The sequence below is a fragment of the Saccostrea cucullata genome, unplaced genomic scaffold, assembly GCF_032062105.1.
Source record: "Saccostrea cucullata isolate Sc308-1 unplaced genomic scaffold, CSIRO_AGI_Scuc_v1 ctg3295, whole genome shotgun sequence".
NCBI lineage: Eukaryota > Metazoa > Mollusca > Bivalvia > Ostreida > Ostreidae > Saccostrea > Saccostrea cuccullata.
This window is the reverse complement of record NW_026933652.1, coordinates 44580-56144: the sequence shown is the minus strand read 5'-3', so window position 1 is coordinate 56144 and position 11565 is coordinate 44580.

Here is an 11565-nt window from a genome sequence, read left to right as displayed (position 1 = left end):
GACCGGAAGTGACGTCGCCGGACACATTTTGACTACTTCAATAGATTGAGCTTGACATTTTCGACAACTTTGTTTCTTGGACGTATTACAAATTCTCAATACTTTTTGAGGTATTTGGAAAAAAACTTTTGGCCCCTCTAGATCCCTTAATTTAGGGGTCAGCCCTTTTTTCGAAATATCATTTGAAAGATCTTCTAATTCTGCACAAATTTTGTTCTACACGTTTTAACAAAATATTTTTAGTTTAGAAGATAAAAAACAAAATATGAGTAATTTTTAGCTCTTTTAAGCGTTCTAATTTTTGACCCCTATATAGCGCCATTTCAAAGAGAGAAATCGAAAAACAAAAACTGATGTGCACATCTTCAATCATTCTATTATCTAAAATCAGTAGAATTTCTGCTCCAGCTTTAGCCGTCTCTGAGCCTTTGTCTGGAAACGAAAGCCTATAAATTTTCGTTTAAAGGGAAATAACTCAAAACCAGAAGTGACTTTTTGAAATTTTGGACGGCATTCTGATAGAGTTTAGTAACTTCTAGTACCTCTGAGAATTTGAGCAAAATCCGTTTAGAAATGAGTGAGATACATTGTATGAGGCTTCAAAGTTGGCGTCTAGGAAGTAGAAGAAAAAAAAAAGAATAATAATCTTTACCAACAGAATCAGTTGAAGGTCTTCCGTTGGAAACGGAAGACCTTAATTAACTATTTATCGCAAAATGTTAAAGTAATTGACATAATTATCCAGCAAAGCACTCTGTAGACGAAAGCATGTAGTAAACAAAATACCTTTTTATGACCTACATGAACATGCTAAAAATATTTTTGGTCTGCAAACTTTAACTTGACGACATGACTTTTGAACCATGAAAGATAGAGAGCGGAATCAAGGTTTTTTGCGCCCACGTGCTTGCAAGAGTGCGCACGTGCAACACGTGAAATGACCAATATAATAGATATAGTCGTAACTTTTCTATTTTTGATTATGTGCTTTGAAACTCATAATATAAGTATATATTAGTAGTATAGACATGATGACATGATCAACATTGCAAGATAGATCTCACGAACAGGCTCGTGAGCTTCGCTCTGATTGGCTGAAACTAAAGTCTCAATATCTTTTTGTTTTCTGACAAAATCCTTTAAAATTTCTAACATGGTCATTCATTATGAAGATCTACAGAATTATCATAAAAGCATGCGCATGTACACGTGCTGCAATCTGAACGGCTGAAACTTTGAATGCCTATAACTTTCTTAGTTTTCAACAAAACCGGATGAAAGAAGGCGGCTCACTTTCTGCATAAAATGGCCCTGTCGATATACCAATTAATTGATCAACACTTGATTTTACATTTGAAGCATTAAAATAAAATAGAGACTTTGTGCTTTCTTATCCTATTAAAATTGTTCTCCTAAAAGTCCAAGTTTTGGAGAACTGGCTTTATGAAATTGCAATGTTCTTGATTTTTTTAGGTAAACGGGTATACATGTATATGAATACTTTCAGTAAAGAAAAATAATATGAGCGCACTCTCTAATCTAAAAAATAAAACATGTCTTTTAATCCTCAGAGACAGTTCTATCATTTACTAGTTACATAGTTTACTAGTTTAGATCAGAAATTGCGCTCTATATTAAATATTAAAAAATAGCTTTAGAAATTGGCAGTTTTTGTAGACTTTTTCAAAATATGAGGAAATTGACGCATTTCGTGACGTCATAATGCATTGACTAGCAAGAAAATTACGTCATTTCTTATAGAAACGCAGTCACCAAAGAACTAAGTGATATTCAATGCATTGTTAACTAAAAATATTTATTTTAAGTTTTTCAGAAATTCACAGGGCCAAATAAGGCAAACGTGAACCCTGTTCATTAGAATATGGATAGGTATAATGGATTTCTACATCATGGTACTATCTAAAATTGAATAAATGAACATGCATGCATGCACGTGCACATGCAAAATACTTAAAATGTTTAATTCTTTTTAAAAAATTTTAACAATATATAGATATGTTAATAGTTTAGACAGTATGCCATGATCATCTTCCATGTGCATGCACGTGCGTGCGCGAACAGTGTGTTAAATGACATATAGTTGATATCATTGTGGCTTTTATAATTCTTTGATGAAATCCTTCGATACTGATTATCTTTTTAAAAATGTCTTACAGGAATTAGGCACATAAAAGGGATGTCGGGAGCGCTTGGGTAACATCTGTAAGGGTTCCCGTTACAATTAACACTAGTAAGCAGTTGCTTTCACAAATTATTCTAATTTCAGGTCAATTTACACACTTTTTGTGTCTTAACACATCTCTACAAATGAATTTCTTTAAATTCAATTTACTTACTTGAATCAAAATTAGAAAACTTTATTTAAAAATGAATTTTTAAACAAAATATTCTAATTCTGAAAAGCCTTTGACCAACATTAAACGAATGAAAATTCCTATATGTGTGTCAACAGGTTTCACCTCTTGTTCAAATCTTGCTTTCTTCCACCCTGTTACTCTATTTTCGGTATAATTTTAGAGCGTTTGATATAAAAATCAGAACATTTATTTGATTTTCTGTAACCTTTTCTTCATACTGAAGCAAAATATGAATTGAAGAACAGTCCATTTTATAATGCATGTATATACTTCGGACATGTACCAGTAAAGTATCTAAACAAACCCTGATCGACAGTCAAATCTAGAAGTATTGTAGAGTTATGAGCTCCATAGATGATAACCCTCCACCCCACCCATTACCCGACGCCTCGCATATAATCATAATGGCAAAGTTTATGCTTTGCTCTATGAGACCCAAAATAAGTGTCAGATAGAAAAGTAAAATAGGAATTGAACAATTGCATTATGAAGAGTTGGTTGTCTTACACTGAATGCGCGGGTATGTTAAAGCAGCACATGGATCAGAATAAACACTTTTTAATTATATGTAACACTAATAAATCGGAAAAATCAAGGATAAAACTTTTGCTATCATTATGCATTCTATAGACTTCAATGGGACTTATACCGCAGGAAGCACTTCACCACGACGTCACCAAGTGACATCCATAATTAGAAAATATGCCTTAATGAAAAAATGAAAAGTTCAACACTACCCCGGGGATAATTAATTTCAATTTGTAATAATATAGTTATGTAAAAACATCTCTGTACCATGAAAAGTGCTGCTAGAATCCTACTGTCCTATCACAGAAATAATAACTCAACACCTTCGGACGAAACCTTCCCAATTTTTTTTTTACATTTTGTTCATAACATCGAAAAAAATGCATTAAGTCCCGTAAACTACGATTTTAGCAGCACTTTCCAAAAACAATAGAACAAGAACTTTAGACAGAAACAAAAATTAAGTTTCAAAGTATGTGGGGTAGTGTTGAACTTTTGCATCTTTTTGTTACGAACGACAGAGAAAAGGCTGATCGGCAAGTAAACACCCTGCTTGCTTTAATTTTACAAAGAAATTGCAGACTTATATCAGCTTACCTTATTCATAAGTTTTTTTCCCACACTAATTACACATGATATTCATTCTAAATGCTTTTAAACTCCGATTTCTTGCGTTTCTTTACATTAATTCTCGTTACATTTCACTTTCACTCTGCTACTGCATGAGCAACAGTTATGACGTCACAGGTTTGGTATTTAACCCCTGTGATAACTACAGAGGCCCAGAAACGACGAAATTCCGTTTAGATTATGCCTCTGCATATTTTGATTCATTTTAACAATCTCAAATCAATCTTAGATATCGATTTTAAGAAATTATCTCTAAACTTCATGTCATAAAGCTAACTATGACGTCATATCATAAAGGCAAAAAATTATTTTTATCACAACATGAAAATAACAATCGGTATTATTAAAAAAAATTAAATCTTCAACTTTAAGACAGAAGCAAATACATACACAGAACTTTAAGTTAAGAGAGAGTTTATTGCCTAAAGTTGTCCGTAGCAAGGTATGTGTCCGATGTATGGTGAATTGCCCCTAATAACAAGCAAAAACTTCGTGAATAAAAGTGTTTAAAAATCACATTATATTTGTTTTGATGATGTCATTAGGTTTTATATTTTTTTATTTCTCCTCAGATATTCATTAATTAATGGTTTTATGAGATTTCGTTTGAATAAACTTCTCCCCAAGATGAACAATGTGCACAATACATGGAATTAAAAAACGTATTGAGTTTCCGGATTTGAATAACAGTTTCTTCAATACCAATTAGTAGTACAAGTTTTCTTTTTTTTCAGAAAAATAGTTTTATTAAATATTGTTTTGAAAACATTACTTATTTAAAGTTGCAAATGACACAGCAATTTTTTTTTTTATCCTATTTTGATAGTGCATTGGCATGAAAATTACATAAAATGACAAACATCCGCGATATCAGCATGTAGCACTCCCTTTTATTTCAATATTCTGAATTAGGCATTTCGATACTTGTGGCACTTGTATTTGATTCAGAAATTCTATGATGATACAACCTTTTTCATCCTTGCAAGCCAGGGGTCCTGCGTCAACACGTTGGATCAACAAAATGTCCTATCTTTTATATACAAGAATTGAGTTATTTACTCACTGCAAATTAAAAAAGATATATATATATACTATGCATGGTACATGGTTTTATGAGGTCTTTCCACCATTTTGTGGAAAGACCTATTGAAATTGTTATGTATATTATAATTATTTTTCCGCCATGTGTTTTTGAAATTCAAAATTTATCGGAAAGCTTTTAATTTCAATTGAATATACTCCGTAAAAGATTTTTGCAGTTCACCCTGTGTAAATAAACTATGACCTCTTTCGAAATTATTGTCCCTTACGCAAGAAATTGTTATTGCTACTCCTCCGAAACCATAAAACGCAGACGTTTGAAACCTTTACCAAAGTCGGCGACTAACTGAGAGGATCTTTCAATCTATTACTTGCGAAAGGATTCGTAGACCCATTCAATAAGTTATTGCCCCTGAAACTTTTTGAATTTTAGGAATAACTAAAAATTTTCAAAACCAGAAGTCGTAGAGACATGGGACCAACTGCATAAGATTCATTGATTCATTGACCTTTGTTCTTAAGTTTATGCAAAGGTCAAAGGTGAAGGTCATTCCAAAAATTAGAAATTAGGCTTTTTATCTCTCTTTTGTCTTTCCAGATATACTATTTGTCTTTTTATCATTAATATGTACTCTTAAAAGTATTTCAAACGTATCATTCTTGTCCCTTAAGATTGACTCTTTTTAAAATTTATTGCCCCTTGTTAGACCGTAGGGACATGAAACCTTCACTAATGTCTTAAGGGTCTTTAAGCACAAATTTATTGTGTAAGTACGAAAGGATCTGATGACCCCGCATATGATTTCTTACCCTTTAGCTTCTTTGCGCATAATATTAAAACCTTATAATTGTACAACTAAAAGCCGTAGCGACATGGGATTAATTGCATTGTGACCCTGGACCTTTGATCTGAAAATTTTTAAAGGTCAAAGGTCAAGGTCATTTCATTTCATTCTTTAAAAAAAAAAAACATTTTTTTTTCTGTTTCAAGCAAACTTTGGTTTCTTTTTCATGAAATATAATTTTAAGAAATTAGATATAAAACTAAATTGAAATTCAAAGAAGGTAGAAAGACCTCTTATTGTTCTGTAAACAATAAGTCTCCTAGTTATTTTTGCTACATATTCCTTGTGATTTTTTTTAAAAATACTAAAATGAAATATTTTTGCGGCCGATTTCATGATTTGCTTCAATTTTAACTTTTAAATTTTGGATCACTGTAAAAGGGGTTATTCTTTCAACAGGGCTCAATTTTTAATAGAACTCACAAATATAAAATAATGACCCCTGGGGTTTTACAAAAAAAAATGATTTGGGTGGAGGTCAATATCTGTCGTTGAAAGATTAACCCCAATCATCAGTCGTCTTTACACCAGATCAAACAATGCGCGCGAATACATCACAACAACGCTAACTTTGCTGAAATTCAAAATGGATCAAACAAAAAACGTTCTCAAATATTGCTGTGTCATTACTAACATTTTCTGATATAATTTAGTTCTTTAACACTAAAAGTACCTGTTGTGTTACAAATGTATCTCAATGGGTATATTTCCACACGTTAGTTATCTTAGTTCGTAAATGTAAAGGGGAACTACTCAAATATCCTAACAATTCTAGATCACAAAGATTTTGGATTTCATTTGCGCATCTTTTCATCAGATTTTCAAACCGAACATAAATACGTATCACAACCTCTCAGAGTCTTCCGCCGACTATTTAACATTAAAAGATTTCTGTCCTCATCCACAGTGTCATTTATCTCGATCATTAGTTTCCCAAGTTTAAACAGATTATGGTTTTCCCCGATTTGGTTGCATAAAACATTTCTTCAGAGTTCTATTATTCATACCAGATATCTCAAAGTCAAACATTTATCAAAAGAATGCCGATTCAGTTCCTTCTTTCCAAAAACTGGATTGTTGTTATGCAGACGATTTAATTTGTTTAGCAAAGGGGGATAATTCAAAAAGAAACAAAAAAAGAAAAAAAAGTCAGGAACGTAATGGACAGGTTTCGAAATTTTAGGAAATTATTTGTTAAAGTAAAAAGTACTTAATCATTCCTTCAAAAAGTAATCTGGAAGCGGGGATATACATGTGCATGTAAAGACTGCCAAAGTAGTTCCAGCTGATTAGTGCAAGCAAACTCTAGATTCTGTTGATGCAGTTATCAAAAGATTTTTATCCAATCAGAATCAAGTATTTTATGGTAATTAAATGATTAAAGAATTGAAAATTGTTGGAGTGTATGTGTTTTTGAGAATCTAACATGAAACAAAATAAATTAAATACCTGCTACTGAAAATTTTAATTAGTTTTAAAAACTCTTCAGATTAAATGTGTTCTGTAATAAAGATAAATTATAACGGTGTTTTGGTTAACGATTTCCTACATTCATTTGAAAATAAATCATTTATGGTATTGTTTTTCCCAAAAGTTAGAATTCAATTTGCTGTATTGTATAAATGTGAAGGCATTTTTCTTCAAGTGTCAGATTACCAGAAAACAGTCCATGTCGAGAGTATGCAGAATGTGGATACATGAACTTTATGGACTTAATACAAGATACATGTATCAAGATTTTATTTTCTAATTCATTGTGCTTTTCTCAAGTTTAGAACACTTTATTACATTAATTTCGCTTTATCATATATTTTGAAGGCATTTTTTTCTAAAAGTGTCAAATTACCAGAAAGAGTTCGATGGGACATTTTGCACTTTTTGTAATGTAGTGGGCACGTGAACGATATATACAAGATATGAGGAAAATATCTTCTTCGACTTTATTTTTAGTTCCTTTGTAAACTATGTCTTTTCTTTTAAATTAATTAGTTCTCAATTTACATGTTCACAAAATAAAAGTGCATGCGTGGTGATGAGTTTCACCAAAAAATAAAGAATTAAATAAAGAAGATTGGTATTTCATGATTTTTTTTTTTTTTTTAAAAATTCAATGAAAAAAACTAAACATTTACTCTAACTCTGTTTTTGTGTATTTAAAATTATGGTTTGCATATTAAGTGTATTCCTCGATCATTTCCTGTGTAGAGGGATTGGCAGTCCCAGAGCATGAAACGGCATACACTGGGGGTTTCACACCTGTCTTAGAGGACCTTTCTTAGCTCTCTCTTTCTCTATCTCTCTCTCTCTGTGTGTGTACATGTCGACGTTTAGACAATCAATACAATATTTAATTCAATATTTTATTAATTCCATAATATCAAAAGGAATTTAGGCCTTAAAATATTTACTAATGTATTGTAGTAACAGTAATTTTTTAAACCCTTACAGTGTGTATATTACGAGTAAAAACATATTAACCCAACTTTTAAACAAGTTAATAAATTCAAATAAATGGAAATTGATAAAATTAAGTATTGTTTTATTACTATTTTATATACGTGTCTGTTTATATCTGTAGAAATAAATAGAATTGAGAGAGAGAGAGAGAGAGAGAGAGAGAGAGAGAGAGAGAAGTATTACACGTGCATGATCGTTTTTTTTTTCTTCCTGAAATCAGTTTGATTATTTCTCAACAGGAACAAATGTTTTTGTCTAAGATATTTATTTATTTTATTAGATCGGCAATATTTCTCCGTGATGTAATATTAAGCAATGTGAAGTTATTACTGGTATCTTGTTAATAGTGTCTGTCACACCTGAAAACTTTCAGCCTATTGCTGATTATAAGTTTCTTTTTTATAATGAAATAATTTTTATCTAGTCATCCACTTGTTTAGGAATAATTGCCGATATCATTGTCTACATGTAATAATTTTTTATACTGGGGCTTAATCACTGCATGATAAAAATATATTTATATATTAATGTTTATAAGCAAGAGTGCTGAGCCACATTTAATATATTTCTAAATACTTATAAAAACGAAGCGGGGCATTTCGAGAGGGTGAAAGAGGTTCTAAGTACAAAGTGTGTCAATCGAAAGAATGTTATCTGAATGAAAAATTCCAAAGGTGCAGCTAAATCTCGAGTGTGTCATCCTGTTATTTTGGTAATTTTCTTAATTTTACACATTAATGTTTCCATTAAGAAATGAAATATTCCAATCCATACACATTTAAGTGAGGAAATATTAATGATCCACTTAACTTGACTCCTTCCTCCTTTCTATCACAAAGTTCATGATGAAGAAGTGAGCATCGCAATGTTTTCTTAAATACTTAGCTATTCGTCAACAGGACTATCCTACAAGTTTAACCTTGATATGAGAGAAATAATCAATTTATACTAATAAAATTCCAAAAATAGGAAAAGATTTGAGCTCTTTTAAATATACAAAAAATAGTGAATTTCTTCAAGATGTATGTACACATGCTATTTTTAAAGGGTAGAAGTTCTGTGAGCACTGAGCTCAGTATTAATGATACCCAGCCTCCCATATAATTATAATGCCAAAGTCAATGTTTACTTTGGAAATGTGTACCTTCAAAAAGTAAAATAGGAGGTCTCATCGACATTATATAATAAAGAATATGTGTCAGTATCATTAGATTATTCATGGGTGAATGAAGAGTTGATGATAGGAGATGTGAAAAATTATCGAACGTAAAACAAACAAAATGAAAAGTATTCAGGTACTGTAGAAGTACTTTTTTCCGCGTGGTATTTATTAACGCTATGTACGCGGTCACAAATTTTCCGCGGAAATGTGTCCAAGCGTACTTAATATAAATGTAAGGCATATAGTGAAAATCTAGAAAATCCGCGTAATTTTCTACCCGCGGATTAAACAGAAATTGAGATTCCGCGGAATTATGACCCCGTGGAAAAAAGTACGTCTACAGTACTTACTTCTATATAGAAATTATTTGAAATGAAATTTAAAATTATGGAATAACAAAACTTGTTGATTAAGTTATAAAGATAGATACATTTGATAAAATAGATAAGCACGGAGTTCTATAAAAAATATTTATTGCGTCCGAAAAGAAACATTCACACCCAAAAGAGAATAGCAAATACATGTTTTAATCAGAGGAAGAAAAATGACAATCTAGTGTCTGGTGATGGAAACATCGAACATAAAGATTGTTTGTTTGTTTGTTTATTGAGATCAAATATCTTGTACACATTCTAAAGAGAGTACATGTATAGGGCGTTTTGATTCAAATGCTTCAGAAATATAAGGGTAGTGTTTGAGATTGAGTAATAAATGGTACTGAAAGGAGTTTGAAACCTACCCAAAAAATCGAGTTTGGAAAAATTATTTTTTTTGATGGTGGGGGTTGTTTGTTTGGTTTGGTCAAATTGTTGAGGTAAGAATTAGAAAGAATAAATCCAGAACTAAACTTAACTGTTCATGCGCAATAAATATACAGTTTTTTTTTTCAATGAATGGCACTGTAGCTCTCCGGCTAGTCAAAATCTTTTTTTTTTCGGAGAGCTACAGTACTCCAGCTAATTTAAGAGCAGTCCCATGATCTTGGCTATTCAAATGCAATAGAAATTATTTTTAATGTTTCGTGTTGTATCTCTAACAAATCAGTTCTAGCTGACTTGAATCTGAAAGCATGAAACTGTTCCTATACTTCCTGTGTGATCTTTCAGATAACAATGTTCAACTCCCATGAGTACTTTCAGTACTATGATTTGTATAAATATCGGTTTCAGTGATTAATACCTTGACGATAACCAAAACTGCATGTTAAAAAGCCCTACCTTGACGTGGCGTTAATCCGTGCCAACGTCCCCGTAATGGTTGGTTGGAAACAAAATCGAAAAAAGTTTTGCAATTCAATTACAAGTACTACATCCAATGTAACTCCCGTCCGCCATACCACGATTGCAAGAAAGTTTTCTTTTATCCATTATATTACATACAGAATTAAATTAAAATAACAACAAAATAACAATGCATATTTAACACTCACACACCCATGACTGCAAAAAAGTTACACTGATTGTAAAAATGAAAAAGGTCTGCAACTCTAATGCATCGTTTGGCACTTCAAATTGTGATCTCAATATTGTCATCATCAATATGCACGTGATTTTGGCATTTTATCACTTTCCCCACGTAACGTCATCCTTAAAATGGTTGAGTACTTTTGACCAACGATTTTAATGAAATGTAACCAAAACACACAACTGACCAATTTTTATAATTTTCGGCCACATAGTCAAAAAAATTCCTCATATTATGCTCTTGTGCATTTCTTTCTCCTATCAGTATATTAGTATAGTAAAAAAGTCAGGCTTATGTATGAATTAACCACCATTTATTTATATATGTTATGCAGAGGATTTTTCTACTCTCTCTCTCTCTCTCTCTCTCTCTCTCTCTCTCTGTGCGTGCGTGTGTGTAATTTTTTTACTTTATTGACAAATTAAGATAAACCTTTTTTTTTTAAAGGCGGTGCCAAAAATATCATGAAAATGAATAAATTCTATTTCAAGAGCAGCGTAAAGGATTTTCAGATGATAGCATACAAGTGATAGATTGTATATATTCATACATGTACTTTGTACATTGAAGCTAATTAAACTATGAAAATGATATAGTCTGGTATGGTGCTTTTCCATGTAGAATTAGCATAAACTATCTTATGTAACTACCAAACTTTAACATTTTTAGATAACTTACTTTCTTTATCATTAATAATTTTCAGTAGCTTAGATCCGCCTACCGGAAAAGGTACCATACTCACGTTTTTCTACTTAATGGCTGTTAATAGAAAACAAGTAACAACCTTAGCTTTTGAAAAGCTTGCCTGACTAAATCAATCAATATCTGCATGAAGAGTGATAAACCTTTTGAGTAATACTTTTGTGGGTTTAAAATATGTTCTTACTTTATATTTTGAAAACATTGTGTAAACGAAATCCTTGATTGTATTTAACTTACAGAAGAATCATCTCTACACTGCATACTAAAGAGTTGTAATTCTGCTATGTGTGTGTGTGGGGGGGGGGGTCTGGAAGTGGAGTACGTGATCTGCCCTTGAACGTAAATTGAAAGCAACATT